Source organism: Somniosus microcephalus, chromosome 11 (genome assembly GCF_052327205.1).
Source record: "Somniosus microcephalus isolate GS21.2 chromosome 11, FLI_Smic_1.0, whole genome shotgun sequence".
Classification (NCBI taxonomy): Eukaryota; Metazoa; Chordata; class Chondrichthyes; order Squaliformes; family Somniosidae; genus Somniosus; species Somniosus microcephalus.
Genome location: NC_140997.1, coordinates 9,379,305 through 9,395,741, shown reverse-complemented (window position 1 = coordinate 9,395,741; position 16,437 = coordinate 9,379,305). Strand labels below are relative to the sequence as shown.

At 46.3% G+C, this 16,437-nt stretch overlaps 1 protein-coding gene across 1 annotated transcript in view; it reads left to right on the top strand.

The window, feature by feature from the left end:
- The window catches only part of slc5a11 (solute carrier family 5 member 11), an 80,836-nt gene continuing 64,399 nt past the window's right edge, over positions 1-16,437 (top strand). The window contains exon 1 of the mRNA XM_086000138.1: positions 1-50. The gene's annotated coding sequence lies outside the window, so the exon portion shown is untranslated. The remainder of the gene's footprint in view (positions 51-16,437) is intronic.

Sequence of the window (16,437 nt, the reverse complement as noted above, 5' to 3'; positions counted from 1 at the left end):
GCCTCCGGTTTACTAGAAGGTTTACTGCAGGGCCAGTCAAAACAAGGAAGGTAAGGCAACCAGCTCCATGCATTGCCTCAATACAAAAAACAAAAACACCACTAAAAGTAAACAGATGATCTGGTCATTATCACACTGCTGCTTGTGGGAGCTTGCTGTGCGCAAATTGGCTGCCGTGCTTCCTACATTACAACAGCGACTACACTTCAAAAGTACTTCATTGGCTGTAAAGCGCTTTGGAACGTCCTGAGGTTGTGAACGGCGCGATAGAAACGCAAGTCTTTTTTTCTTTTTACGAGATTCTCAGCCAGGCTCCAGGGACAGGAGGGAAGACAATCAGTTTCCAGCAACAGGCCCAGTCCTACTATCCATCTGCATAAGAAGGATTACCATGCTCTACAACTAGCTAGTTAATGATCACTATATATTTGTTTTTTTTTAATCAGCTAAACCACAAATTCAGGCACCAAAAGTTCCAATGAAATGCAATCCAATAAACTGAACAAAGAGCAGGCACAGGAATACTGGACTTCGCTTCTGAAAGCTTCAGAATGCACAGAGGAACACCCAAGTCTCAAAGTCTGTCCAGAGGAAGTAACTGCCCCACTGCCCACCTCTCCCTATTGGTCAATCCGAGCGGACGGAACGCATCAAATCCCGTGTCAATCCATATGAATGGGGTCAGCAGTAGAGCTACGGAAGTACTGTACGCCCCTACAGCTGACCGTGTCAAAACCCTAGAAGCTAGCGAATAAAAAGCAAATAAAGACCGAGGGCAGACAGATTTCCGATAGGTTCAACACTGAGAAGAGCAAGTCAGTCACCCTTTGAAGCACAATGGCTGCTGCACCTGCAGAATCATAGCCCAACATGTCAACACAATCAGGGAGGAGAAAAATATGTGTTATTAGACTCAAAGCAATTAAGGTTTCCAACCCCCCAGGATTGGCCTGGAGTCTCCAGGAATTAAAGATTAATCTCCTTGGCTCAGTTGGTAGCACTCGCACCTCTGAGTCAGAAGGGTGTGGGTTTAACTCCCACTCCAGCGATTTGAGCACAAAAATCGAGGCTAACACTCTAGTGCAGCCCGATTTTCCTTGGTGAATATTCACTAAGTATTCATGGTGGGCTCCTGGCACTACTCGGAAGTCTGCCCCGGGGGGGGAGGGGTTGGGCGGAGGGGAGGGAAATCCAGCTGAAAGAGTCAAGGCAACCAATTTGTGTCCATACCAATGTGACTCACTGCAGTGTCTGAGACTGGTGGAACGCCAGGCCACTAAGTCTACACATTTAATTAGAAAGAAAGAACTTGCATTTATATAGCACCTCTCACGCCCTCAGGATGTCCCAAAGTGCTTTACAGCCAATTAAGTACTTTTGAAGTGAGTCACTGTTGCAATGCTTGAAATCCAAGCCCACAAACTTCCTTTGACAACGAACTCAACTCATTTATTTGGTGACATGTTGCTCTGTTCCACAGAGATCAAGGCTCCCATTTACAGATCATTTGACTACTCCTTTGCACAGGCATTCTTCCCGGCTTGCCCCAAATCATTCCACACCTCTCACCAACAAGTGCAACAACCTTCCTACTGTTTAAGGCCACCGTTGGTGCCAACTCCAATGTGCCCTTTCTATCCTAGCCTCTTCCTTCTCCTAGAGTGGCGGATGGTTCTGAGGTGGCTGGCTGATCATTTGCAGCAGTTGACTATGGGATTGAGGCGGTACTTTGGCTGTGGGACGTTTCCCCTTTCATGAAAAAAAATTAGAGAGAGCAAAGGTGCTCTGCGAGCTGTTAGATGAAATGCAAGCCAGGTATCAAAAAGCATTAATGGGGGTGAAAACAGGTGCTGACAATGAAATATCCAACATGTGAGCCTTCTATTGCTCCCCTATGTGTTCACCTGTGCGTGGAACTGGATTAGGCCACTCAGCCCCTCGAGCCTGTTCCACCATTCCGTTATATCATGGTTGATCTAGAAGTGTGAAGGCTATTGCTGTATCTCCTACATGTTGCTGGTAAATTGCAAATTATGTTCAATGCACTGTACAATGCAATGTTACAAGGTGCTCTGTTACTTTAGATGCCCCTGAAGAAGTCAGTTAACTTCTCCATGGTTGACTAGCCATGCAAGGGTTGCTGAAGGTGGCACTCACTGCCACAGCCATCACCTTCCACAGGACCTAGATCATGCCTTTGAGAGCCTCCTTCCCTCAGGGCCAAAAAGCTAAGTCTAATGCCTGATTATAGGCAGAAACACCTCAACTGGAGTCTGAAGGTTGTGGGTTCGAGTCCCACTCCAGAGACTTGAGCACATAATCCAGGTTGACACTCCAGTGCAGTACTGAGGGAGTGCAGCACTGTCAGACATGCTGCCTTTTAGATGAGACATTAAACCGAGGCCCCATCTGCACAAAGATTCATGGCACTATTTCGAAGAAGAGCTATCCCTGGTGACCATGAAATTATCGGATTGTTGTAAAAACCCAACTGGTTCACTAATGTCCTTTAGAGAAGGAAATCTGCCGTCCTTACCCGGTCTGGCCTATATGTGACTCCAGACCCACAGCAATGTGGTTGACTCTTAACTGCCCTCTGAAATGGACTAGCAAGCCACTCAGTTGTAACAAACCGCTACGAAACACAATAATAAGAAATAAACTGGACGGACCACCCGGCATCGACCTCAGCACCGGCTACAGACACGGCAATGGCACACCCAGCCCAGTCGACCCTGCAAAGTCCTCCTCACCAACATCTGGGGACTTGTGCCAAAATTGGGAGAGCTGTCCCACAGCCTAGTCAAGCAACAGCCTGACATAGTCATACTGACAGAATCATACCTTTCAGCCAATGTCCCAAACTCCTCCATCACCATCCTTGGGTATGTCCTGTCCTACTGGCAGGACAGACCCACCTGGGGTGGCGGCACAGTGGTATACAGTCGGGAAGGAGTGGCCCTGAGAGTCCTCAGCATTGACTTCGGACCCCATGAAGTCTCATGGCTTCAGGTCAAGTATGGGCAAGGAAACCTCCTGCTGATTACCACCTACCGCCCTCCCTCAGCTGATGAATCAGTACTCCGCCATGTTGAACACCACTTGGAAGAAGCACTGAGAGCAACAAGGGCACAGAATGTACTCTGGGTGGGGGACTTCAATGTCCATAACCAAGAGTGGCTCGGTAGCACCACTACTGACCGAGCTGGCCGAATCATGAAGGACATTGTTATAAATCTCATCATCATCGAGAAACTACTCATGAAATAACGCTGGACGGCCAGCTGGTGGCGCCATCCAAGGAGTATAAATACTCGGGCATGGGCCCAGCTTTCATGGGACATTTTGTAAGACAAGGAACTAGTGAAGTACAACTAGACCTCCATGTTCTGAAACAAGTTGGTTAAAGCCTTGCTTTATACTCAAACCAAGTGAGTAGTGAGTTTTATTACGTCAATTTAATCAACTGGATATCGACTCCACGTTTTGGGTGATTTCGGGAACAGCCAGCTACGACTCGAACCGTAGAAGGGAACTCAGACAAGTAATCGATCCATCATGGAGAAACTACTCAGACCCGCCTGTCTCGACCTGGACCCGAATTCACTTACAGCTGCTAAGGTATGGAAACACTGGTATTGTACCTTTTGCAACTTCCTTGAGGAGTGTGGTGAGAATGTTCCTAACAAGTTACGAATGCTTGCTAATTATGTATCCCCTCATGTGTTTGATTATATCGACGACTGTGTAGACTATGACGCCGCTATCCAAATACTACAGCAGCTATATGTCAAGTCCCCAAATGAAATTTTTGCTCGGCATCTACTGGCCACAACTCGACAACAACCCGGGGAATCACTTGACGAATTCCTTCAGAAACTTCGCAGGCTCAGCAAAGATTGTAATCTTAAAGCTGTTACAGCTGAGCAGTACCAGGAGGAGTTAATTCGTGATTCCTTTATTAATGGGATTGCGTCTCCCTTCATACGTCAACGTCTGTTGGAGAATAAAACCCTCAAGTTACGGGCTGCCTATGACCAGGCATGTTATCTGGACTTAGCAAAGAGGAATGCGGATACCTATCTTTCACCACGTGCACAGGCTGCTGCTATCACTTTTAGTGACTCCTTCGATAGGCCTCGGGCGGAAGCCCTCACGGGTGATGACTCCAACCTGGCTGATGACAATCCTACCCTAGAAACCTACACTGATGACGACCCCGCCCTAACGGCATCTTGGCAATCTGGAAGGAAGTGTTTCTTCTGTGGAGGTGCGTTCCATTATAGGAAATTTTGTCCTGCTCGTAACGCAACCTGCAAGCATTGCAGCAAGAAAGGTCACTTTTCTAAGGTATGCCAGTCAAAAGCCGCTGTTAGTAAGAAAGGCCACTTTTCTAAGATATACCGGTCGAGAGCTCCTGTTAGTTTTGCAGCTACTAGCTATAAAACTGCTCCTCCCCCAAGAGCCACTACAGTACTAAGGTTACAGCTGCAATCTATAAAACTGCTCCTCCCCCAAGAACCACTACCAACGTTACAGCTGTCAAGGGTAAAACTGCCCCTCCTCCCATCACAGCTGTTTTTCCCCCAAATCTGTCCCATGCAGCCACGAAGGTTTCGGTAAATGGACACATTTTGAGTGCATTAATCGACTCATGCAGCTCTGACAGCTTCATTAATGAGCGGACTGTCAGTAAGTTAAAACTGCATATTTACCCCTCGGACAGGGAAATTGCAATGGCTCTGATGACACTGACCACCAATTCTTCCAGCTTTTGTCTTGTCGACCTTATTCTCAATGGCTGCACTTATTTCTCTACCCAGCTCGGGGTGCTCAAGAACCTATGCAGTGATGTGCTCCTGGGACAGGATTTCCAAAAACAACGCAAAAGACTCACTTTCGAGTTTGGAGGGTCAAAGCTGGAGCTTACTATTTCCAAAGTACTGTTTTGTGCGCTTTCGGCGACTTCGCTCGACGAGCCCTCCTTCTTTGCCAATCTTTCCCCCCGATGTAAGCCCATAGTCACTAAATCACGACGTTTCAGCCAAGATGATCGATCCTTTATCGAGGCAGAAATCTCTCACCTTCCAGCTGACGGTATCATTGAGACATGTTCATCTTCCTGGCGGGCTCAAGTCGTCGTCGTCAAAAATCCTCTGAAGCAACACAAGAAACGTCTTTGCATTGATTACTCGCCAACTATTAACCAGTATACCGACCTGGATGCCTACCCACTACCACGCATCGATGACATGGTCACTAACCTTGTTAACTACAAGGTATTTTCAACCTTTGATTTAAAAAGCGCATATCATCAAGTACCGTTAAAAGACTCTGACAAAAAGTATACGGCCTTTGAGGCCAATGGTCGGCTGTACCAGTTTTGTCACCTTCCATTTGGGGTCACCAATGGGGTGGCAGTCTTTCAACGGGCAATGGATAGCCTAGTCAAACAGGAGAACTTACGGACACTTTTCCATATCTGGATAATATCACCATTGCTGGTCATGACCAGAAGGAGCATGATGCCAACCTCCAGAATTTTTTTGATGTTCTCCGTCGTCGCAACTTAACCTTAAATGAGTCCAAATCTGTGAAATCAGTACCATCAGTCAACATCCTTGGCTACTGGGTGGGCAACGGTGTCACCAAACCGGATCCGGAGCGACTTCGTCCGCTTCAGGAGCTCCCACCCCCTACGAATCTCGGCTCTCTTCTTTGGGCACTCGGCATGTTCGCCTATTATGCGAAATGGATACCCCACTTCTCCGACAAGATCCAGCCCCTGCTTCACGCAAAGTAATTTCCATTGGAGGCAACGGCTATTTCAGCTTTCAACCTCCTCAAGCGACAACTGGAAAAAGCCACGCTTCATTCCATTGATGAAAATCTTCCTTTCGTGGTCGAGTGCGATGCATCGGATGTGGCGATCTCTGCTACCTTGAATTAAGGTGGTCGACCCGTTGCATTTCTGTCCAGAACTTTGCAGGGTAGCGAGCTCCATTATCCTCCTGTCGAGAAGGAGGCTATGGCCATCATCGAAGCTGTATGTAAATGGAGTCATTTTCTCGCTCGTTGCCATTTCACACTTATAACCGATCAGCGCGCCGTGGCCTTTATGCTGGATAACCGGAAATGCACTAAGATCAAGAATAACAATATACAACTCTGGCGGATGGAATTGGCCGCCTTTGGATACACCATACATTATCGACCCGGCAAAGAGAATGTGGCCCCAGATACCCTCACGCGGGCATTCTGCTCTTCTATGTCAACTTCGACTCTTGCGGATCTTCACACTGACTTATGCCATCCTGGCGTTACCCGTATGTTGCACTTTGTGCAATCTAAAAATCTCCCATTTTCTACGGAAGATGTGAAAAGAACGTGCTCCTCCTGTAGAATTTGTGCGGAATTAAAACCGCAATTCTTCCATCCATCGGATGGCTCGCTCATACACGTTATGCAGCCTATGCAGCGACTCTGCATTGACTTTAAAGGGCCATTGCCTTCTTCAACGCGAAACACCTACTTACTGACTATGGTGGACGAATATTCACGCTTTCCCTTTGCTTTCCCCTGTCCCAATATGCTTACTTCCACAGTGATCAAATGCCTTGACCAAGTCTTTTCCCTTTGCGGTACGGCCAATTTCATCCACTCTGATCGGGGTCCCTCCTTCATGTCAAGCGAACTCAAAAGTTATCTCTCCCAACGGGGAATCGCCACAAGTAAAATGACACCGTACCATCCCATCGGTAACAGACAGGTTGAGAGATACAACGCTATCATTTGGAACGCTGTTCGTCTTGCGCTGAGGTCACACAACCTACCAGACCAGCAGTGGGAAACTATGCTCCCTGACGTGTTGCATTCCATCAGGTCTCTCCTTTCTACGTCTACCAATGTCACACCTCACGAGCGATTCTTCAGCTTCCAGTGTCGCTCCACCCATGGGATGTCTCTACCATTATGGTTGGCAGCTCCCGGCCCCGTGCTGCTCCGAAGATTCGTCTGATCGTCCAAAAACGATCCTCTCGTCGATGAGGTAGAACTCACAGACGTCAATCCCACGTACGCGCACGTGCGGTACCCTGATGGCTGGGAGTCCACCATTTCGCTCCAGGACCTGGCTCCCTGTCCAGCCGGTTCCATGGACCCAACTGATAGAGGGACCCACGGGGATGATGCCGACACTCTGTGCTCCCCCGAAGATGATGCCCTACCTGGGACATCGAGAGATCTGCCAGCTGCCCCACCGGATCCACTCGGGGAGCTGAGCGCTCCCCGTGGGATGGCCACCCGAGGCCAGGACGCCGGTCAATCCCCGGCTATCAAACAGGATGAAGCCAGTTCTGCGCCTGTGGGGACCCGCACCCGGAGTCACGGTCTCCCCAGCCTCCCTCGGGTCGATCTGAGCAACATGGGCCCTGTCGATCCACCGGTACGGATCAAGCGGCCCAGGGACCAAGACACGGTCCGGGAAGACGTGCCTTCTAGCCATAAACAAAAATCTAAAAGACTGCGGCTATTCGTGGTCCACCTAATCCGTTAAGAGGAAGTCATCGGACTTCCAAATCTTTTAGGCAGGGAGAATGTTATAAATCTCATCAACATAAAGAAACTACTCATGAAATAATGCTGGACGGCCAGCTGGTGGCGCTGTCCAAGGAGTATAAATACTCGGGCGTGGGCCCAGCTTTCCAAGGACATTTTGTAAGACAGGAACTAGTGAAGTACAACTAGACCTCCATGTTCTGAAACAAGTTGATTAAAGCCTTGCTTTATACTCAAACCAAGTGAGTAGTGAGTTTTATTACGTCAGACATAACTGCCAGTCTGAACCTGTGACAAGTGGTAAGAGAACCAGCACAAGGGAAAAACTTACTTGACCTCATCCTCACCAATCTACCTGTCGCAGATGCATCTGTCCAGGACAGCATTGGTAGCAGTGACCACCGCGCAGTCATTGTGGAGACGATGTCCTGTCTTCACACTGTGGACACCCTCCATCGTGTCGTGTGGCACTACCACCGTGCTAAATGGGATAGATTCAGAACAGATCCAGCAGCTCAAAATTGGGCATCCATGAGGCGCTGTGGGCCATCAGCAGCAGCAGAATTGTATTCCACCACAATCTGTAACCTCATGGCCCGGCATATCCCTCACTCTACCATTACCATCAAGCCAGGGGACCAACCCTGGTTCAATAAGGAGTATGAAAGAGCCAGGAGGAGCACCAGGTGTACCTAAAAATGAGGTGCCAACCTGGGGAAGCTGCAACACAGGACTACATGCATGCTAAAAAGTGGAAGCAGCATGCTATAGACAAGGCTAAGCGATCCCACAATCAACGGATCAGATCAAAGCTCTGCACTCCTGCCACATCCAGTCGTGAATGGTGGTGGACCATTAAACAACTAATGGGAGAAGGAGGCTCCATGAATATCCACATCCTCAATGATGGTGGAGCCCAGCACGTGAGTGCAAAAGACAAAGCTGAAGCGTTTGCAACCATCTTCAGCCAGAAGTGCTGAGTGGATGATCCATAGCAGCCTCCTCCTGAGGTCCCCAACATCACAGGAGCCAATCTTCAGCCAATTCGATTCACTCCACGTAATTTCAAGAAACACAGAACATAGAACATAGAAAAATAGGAGCAGGAGTAGGCCATTCGGCCCTTCAAGCCTGCTCCGCCATTCAATATGATCATGGCTGATCCTCTATCTCAATATCATATTCCCGCTCTCTCCCTATACCCCTTGATACCTTTTGTGTCTAGAAATCTATCTATCTCTTTCTTAAATATATTCAGTGACTTGGTCTCCACAGCCTTCTGTGATAGAGAATTCCACAGGTTCACCCCCTCTGAGTGAAGAAGTTTCTCCTCATCTCAGTCCTAAATGTCCTACCCCATATCCTGAGACTGTGACCCCTCGTTCCAGACCACCCCAGCCAGGGGAAACATCCTCCCTGCATCCAGTCTGTCTAGCCCTGTCAGAATTTTATACGTTTCAATGAGATCCCCTCTCATTCTTCTAAACTCTAGTGAATACAGGCCTAGTCGACCCAATCTCTCCTCATACAACAGTCCTGCCATCCCAGGAATCAGTCTGGTGAACCTTCACTGCACTCCCTCTATGGCAAGTATATCGCTTCTTAGGTAACGAGACCAAAACTGTACACAGTACTCCAGGTGTGGTCTCACCAAGGCCCTGTATAACTGTAGTAAGACATCCTTGCTCCTGTAGTCAAATCCTCTTGCAATGAAGGCCAACATACCATTTGCCTTCCTAACTACTTGCTGCACCTGCATGTTTGCTTTCAGTGACTGGAGTACAAGGACACCCAGGTCCCTCTGTACATCAACATTTCCCAAACTATCACTATTTAAATAAAACTCTACCTTTCTGTTTTTCCTACCGAAGTGGATAACTTCACATTTATCCACGTTATACTGCATCTGCCATGTATTTGCCCACTCACTCAACTTTTCTAAATCGCCTTGAAGCCTCTTTGCATCCTCCTCACAACTCACAATCCCACCTAGTTTCGTGTCGTCAGCAAACTTGAAAATATTACATTTGGTTCCCTCATCCAAATCATTGATATATATTGTGAACAGCTGGGGCCCAAGCACTGATCCCTGTGGTACCCCACTAGTCACCGCCTGTCACCCCAAAAAAGACCCATTTATTCCTACTCTCTGTTTCCTGTCTGTTAACCAATTTTCAATCCATGCCAGTATATTACTCCCAATCCCATGTGCTTTAATTTTGCACACTAACCTCTTATGTAGGACTTTATCAAAGTCTTTCTGAAAATCCAAATACACCACATCCACTGGTTCTCCTTTATCTATTCTACCAGTTGCATCCTCAAAAAACTCCAGTAGATTTGTCAAAAACTCCAGTAGATTTGTCCCTTTCATAAATCCATGTTGACTTTGTCTAATCCCATTGATATTTTTAAGTGTCCTGTTATCACATCCTTTATAATAGATTCTAGCATTTTCCCTACTACTGATGTTAGGCTAACCGGTCTGTAGTTCCCTGTTTTCTCTCTCCCTCCTTTTTTAAATAGTGGGGTTACATTTGCCACCCTCCAATCTGCAGGAACTGTTCCATAATCTATAGAATTTTGGAAGATGACAACCAATGCATCCATTATTTCCATGGCTACCTCTTTTAGTACTCTGGAATGCAGATTATTAGGCCCTGGGGATTTATCGGCTTTTAGTCCCATTAATTTCTCCAGCACTATTTTTTTACTAATACTAATTTCCTTTAATTCCTCCCTCTCACTAGACACTAGGTTCCCTAGAATTTCTGGGAAGTTATTGGTATCCTCTTCCGTGAAGACAGAACCAAAGTATTTGTTTAATTGCTTTGCCATTTCCTTGTTCCCCATTATAAATTCTCCTGTTTCTGACTGTAAGGGACCTACATTTGTCTTCACTAATCTTTTTCTTTTTACAGTCTGCTTTTATGTTCCTTGCAAGTTTACTCTGATACTCTATTTTTCCCCTCTTAATCAATCTCTTGGTCCTTTATTGCTGAAATCTAAACTGTTCCCAATCCTCAGGCTTGCTACTTTTTCTGGCAACTTTATATGACTCCTCTTTGGATCTAATACTATCCTTAATTTCTTTTGTTAGCCATGGTTGGGCCACTTTTCCTTTTGTGTTTTTGCACCAGAAAGGAATGTATAACTGTTGCAATTCATATATTTGTTCCTTAAATGTTAGCAATTGCCTATCCACCATTAAACCTTTTAACGAAGCTCCCCAATCTATCATAGCCAACTCATTCCTCATACCTTCGTAGCTTCCTTTGTTTAGATTTAGGACCTTAGTATCGGATTGGACTACTTCACTTTCCATCTTAATGAAGAATTCTATCATGTTATGGTCACTCTTCCCTAAAGGACCCCGCACAACAAGATAATTAATTAACCCCTTCTCATTGCACAATACTCAATCTAGGATAGCCTGTTCCCTAGTTGGCTCCTCAATGTACTGGTCTAAAAATCCATCTCGTACACACTCCAGGAATTCAGTGCTATCAAGCGGCACTTACTCACCAATAAACTGCTCACTGATGCTCAGTTTGGGTTCCGCCAAGACCACTCGGTTCCAGAGCGCACTGGATACAGCAAAGACTGTAGGCCCCGAGAACATCCCGGCTGTGGTGCCGAAGACTTGTGCTCCAGAACAAGTCACGCTTCTAGCCAAGCTGTTCCTGTACAACTACAACATTGGCATCTACCTGACAAAGTGGAAAACTGCCCAGGGATGTCCTGTCCATAAATGCAGGACAAATCCAATCTGGCCCATTACCGCCCCATCAGTCTATTCTCAATCATCAGCAAAGTGATGGAAGGTGTCGCCGACAGTGCTATCAAGCGGCACTTACTCACCAATAACCTGCTCACTGATGCTCAGTTTGGGTTCCGCCAGGACCACTCAGCTCCAGACCTCATTACAGCCTTGGTCCAAACATGAACAAAAGAGCTGAATTCCAGAGGTGAGGTGAGAGTGACTGCCCTGGTCATCATGCAGCATTTGACCGAGTGTGGCATTAAGGAGCCCTAGTAAAACTGAAGTCAATGGGAATCAGGGGGAAAACTCTCCACTGGCTGGAGTCATACCTAGCACAAATGAAAATGGTTGTGGTGGTTGGAGGTCAATCATCACAGCCCCAGGACATCGCTGCAGGAGTTCCTCAGGGCAGTGTCCTCAGCCCAACCATCTTCAGCTGCTTCATCAATGACCTTCCCTCCAACATAAGGTCAGAAGTGGGGATGTTCGCTGATGACTGCACAGTGTTCAGTTCCATTCACAACTCCTCAGATAATGAAGCAGTCCATGCGCGCATGCAACAAAACCTGAACGACATTCAGGCTTGGGCTGATAAGTGGCAGTTAACATTTGCGCCACACATGTGCCAGGAAATGACTATCTCCAACAAGCAAACGTCTAACCACCACCCCTTGACATTCAATGGCATTACCATCACCGAATCCCCCACCATCAACATCCTGGGGGTCACCATTGACCAGAAACTTAACTGGACCAGCCACATAAATATTGTGGCAACAAGAGCAGGCCAGAGGCTAGGTATTCTGCGGCGAGTGTCTCACCTCCTGACTCCCCAAAGCCTTTCTACCATCTACAAGGCACAAGTAAGGAGTGTAATGGAATACTCTCCACTTGCCTGGATGAGTGCAGCTCCAACAACACTCACGAAGCTCGACATCATCCAGGACAAAGCAGCCCACTTGATTGGCACCCCATCCACTGTAATGATATCAGCAAATAGTGATGTTATTTGCCTGTTTGATTATCATGCCTTACCAGCATAGTTGCATGTATTGATTACTTATGCCTGACCAGCAGAGGTCATGTGAGAGACAAGCAGTTTGGTTTAGTTTCAGTTTTGTTCTAGATGCATCACTAGCATGATGTCTCCTGAAATGCTGTATAAAGAGTTGAACAGACTTTAGATTAAAAGACATTCTCTTTCATAAATGTCTCGTCATTGAACCCACAAAGAAATCAATACATCCACCACCTTAAACATTCACTCCCTCCACCACCGGTGTACCATGGCTGCAGTGTGTACCATCTACAAGAGGCACTGCAGCAACTCACCAAGGCTTCTTCGGCAGCACCTCCCAACCCTGCGACCTCTACCACCTAGAAGGGCAAGTGCAGCAGGCATATGGGAACACCACTACCTCCAAGTTCCCCTCCAAGTCGCACACCATCCTGACTTGGAAATATATCGCTGATCCTTCATCGTCGCTGGGTCAAAATCCTGGAACTCCCTCCCTAACAGCACTGTGGGAGTACCTTCACCACACGGACTGCAGCAGTTCAAGAAGGCAGCTCACCACCACCTTCTCGAGGGCAATTAAGGATAGGGAATAAATGTTGGCCTTGCCAGCGATGCCCAGATCCCATGAATGAATAAAAAGAAATATTTATCCCTCAACTAACATCACTAAAACAATTTATCTATTAATTTATTTCATTGTTTGTGGGAGCTTGCTGTGCACAACTTGGCTGCCGTGTTTCCTACATTACAACAGTGACTACACTTAAAAAGCAATTCATTGACAGTAAAGCGCTTTGGGATTCCTTGAGGTCGTGAAAGGCTCTATAGAACTGCAAGTCTTTCTATCACAGTCACAGACTGAGCTTAAACGGGTTGATCTTTAGCACCTGACATTGATTGGTGTTAATTTTGTACATTGGACTTTCTAGAATCTTACTGCTAATCTTATCAGATTTGACATTGAGTAATAACACGCCCCTCCTATTCCTACAGCTGTTCGTAACCTTATCAATATCTTATTTAAGATCAATTGTGCTTTCAACTCCTGACAATTTCCTATTCTGAGTTTGGATGGTATTAGCTCAGTTCCTACTGAGCACAAATCCATAGACCAAACTGCTCCCTAATTGTTATTGATTTGCAAGATCACTGAGTGATCAGATAGAAGTAAGGCTGGCACAGAAAAACAGAACAAGTCCCATTGGTGTGGTAAAGGTGAACTGAGATTGGGCTCAACTCATGTTGCATGAAAGAAAGAAAGATTTGCATTCCTATAGCACCTTTCACGACCACAGGACATCCCAAAGCACTTCACAGCCAATGAAGTACTTTTGGAGTGTAGTCACTGTTGTAATGTGGGAAACGCGGTAACCAGTTTGCGCACAGCAAGCTCCCACAAACAGCAACGTGATAATGACCAGGTAATCTGTTTTAGTGATGTTGGTTGAGGGATAAATATTAGCCAGGACACCGGGGATAACTCCCCTGCTCCTCTTCGAAATAGAGCCGTGAGATCTTTAATGTCCACCTGAGAGCGCAGACGGGGCCTCGGTTTTAACGTCTCATCTGAAAGACGGCACCTCCGACAGTGCGGCACTCCCTCAGCGCTGCACTGGGAGTGTCAGCCTAGATTTTTGTGCTCAAGTCTCTGGATGGGACTTGAACCACCTGAGTGGCAGTGTACATTGATGCTACATATAACCTAGACCATTTTGTAGAGGGTGTTTTACCCAGTCTGTCACCTGTGCAACACTTGATCTGCCAGTGTTTGCTTAACGCTGGCACTGGGCACTGTATTGATTTCTTTGTGGGTTCAATGACGAGACATTTATGAAAGAGAATGTCTTTTAATCTAAAGTTTGTTCAACTCAGTTAACAGCATTACAGGAGACACCATCTTAGAGATCCATCTAAAACGAAACTAAAACTAAACTCTGCCTCTGTCACATGCCCTCTGCTGCTCAGGCATAAATAATCAAACAGGCAAATATGCTGGTAAGGCATCATAATCAAACAGGCAAATACCATCACTATTTGCTGATATCATTACATCTCCCTTTCTTAAAACAAAAGTATTTTACTTTTATCTAACAACATGTATTCTTTGTATTACTCTGCATTTTAACTGTAACACTTAATTAACTTACATTATCATTATCAAGGTTTTTTAACCTTGTTTTGTGTGTTCACATGAAATATGTAAATACACTAGAACTTGAAGAGAGAATAAGATAACATTACTTCCTTCTATAACAAGAGTCCTTAAATTTGCTCAATGAGTCTCTCAGGAGGCCTCACGTGTCTTGAGGATTTTCTGATTGATTGTCCTTGAATCTGAGTTGTTGCCTCAGATGATGAATTCTCAGCTGTGTGATCAGGTTGTTCAACAGTATCAGTCTTTTGACCTGCTGTGTGATCAGGTTGTTCAACAGTATCAGTCTTTTGACCTGCTGTGGCTGGTCCCATGAGAAGATCCCGACGATTTCTTCTCAGAACAGCACCCTCATCTGTCTGAATGGTGTATGGTGTGGAGATACCGGAGTTGGACTGGGGTGGACAAATGTAAGAAGTCACACAACACCAGGTTATAGTCCAACAGCTTTATTTGAAATCACAAGCTTTCGGAGTGCTGCTCCTTCTTCAGGTGAAGTGGTTTCAAATAAAGCTGTTGGACTATAACCTGGTGTCGTGTGACTTCTTACATGAATGGTGTATGATCTTGGTTGGACTTCACTCAGGACAGTTCCCTTCTGAGTCCATATGTTTGTTTTGTCTTTGAACCTTACTTGGTCACCAGTGTGGAGTTCAGGTAGGTTTTGTGTTCCTCTGTCATAGTAGTACTTTTGCTTTTCTTTCTGTTGCTCTTTGAACTTCCTCACTTTCTCCCCCTCTTTTGTTTTCAGGAGGTTCTCCGGGATGGGTAGGTTTGACCTTAGCCGACGTCCCATAAGGAGTTGGGCTGGTGACTTACCACACTCGAGCGGCGTTGTGCGGTATACAAGCATGCTCTGGTAGAAGTCAGTTCCACTGTCTCTTGCCTTGTACATCAGTCTTTTCACTGTCTGGACCGATTTTTCCACTAGTCCATTGGACTGTGGAAAGTGAGGACTTGACGCTGTGTGGACAAAGTCCCACTCTTTGGCAAAGTGTCGGAAACTTGCATTGTAAAACTGGGGTCCGTTGTCTGTGAAGACCTCGCTTGCCACGCCATGTCTGGAGAATATGGCTTTCATACATGTTATCACAGCATCTGCAGTGGTGGTGTACAGCCTACAAACCTCTGGATACAGGGAGTAATAGTCTGTGACTACAAGATAGTCCTTCCCTTGACATACGAATAGGTCAGCGCCTACCTTCTGGTAAGGTCTGTCTGGCGCTGGGTGTGGCTTTAGTGGTTCTACCGGATTGCTTGCTCGATATTTCAGGCATATTGTGCAGTTTGACACCTCATTTGTCACATCTTGGTTGATTCGTGGCCAGTACATCACCTCTCGTGCTCTTTTCTTACACTTTTCGATTCCCAGATGTCCTCCATGGATCCTTTTTAGCATCTCTTTTCTCAGACTCTTTGGGATAACTATTTTACTTCCTTTGTAGATGATGTCTTCGACCACTGATAGTTCCGCCCTGCAGTTCCAGTACTCTGCCATGTCAGGTGAGCAGTCTTGCTTCATGTTGGGCCATCCATCCAAGATGCTTTTCCTCAGTCGTCTCAGTGTTTCATCTTTGTTTGTCTCAGTCTTTATGAGCTCCATTTTTGCATCTGCTATGGGCAGTGCACTTGTGATCATGTCCACGTAGGCGTTCACTTTTTCATCCATTGTGGTGTTTGCGGGCTCACATGGGTCAACAGCTCTGGACAACGTGTCTGCTGTATACATCAGCTTACCCGGTGTGTACGCAACATTCAGTGTATAGCGTTGCAGCCTGATCATCATTCTTTGTATTCTAAGCGGACAGCTATTTAGTGGCTTTTGGAACAATGCAATCAAGGGCTTATGGTCAGTCTCTACACTGATTGCTTGTCCTGACACAAACTGGTGAAATCTTTCACAGGCGTATGTGATGCTGAGCAGCTCCTTTTCTATTTGAGCATATC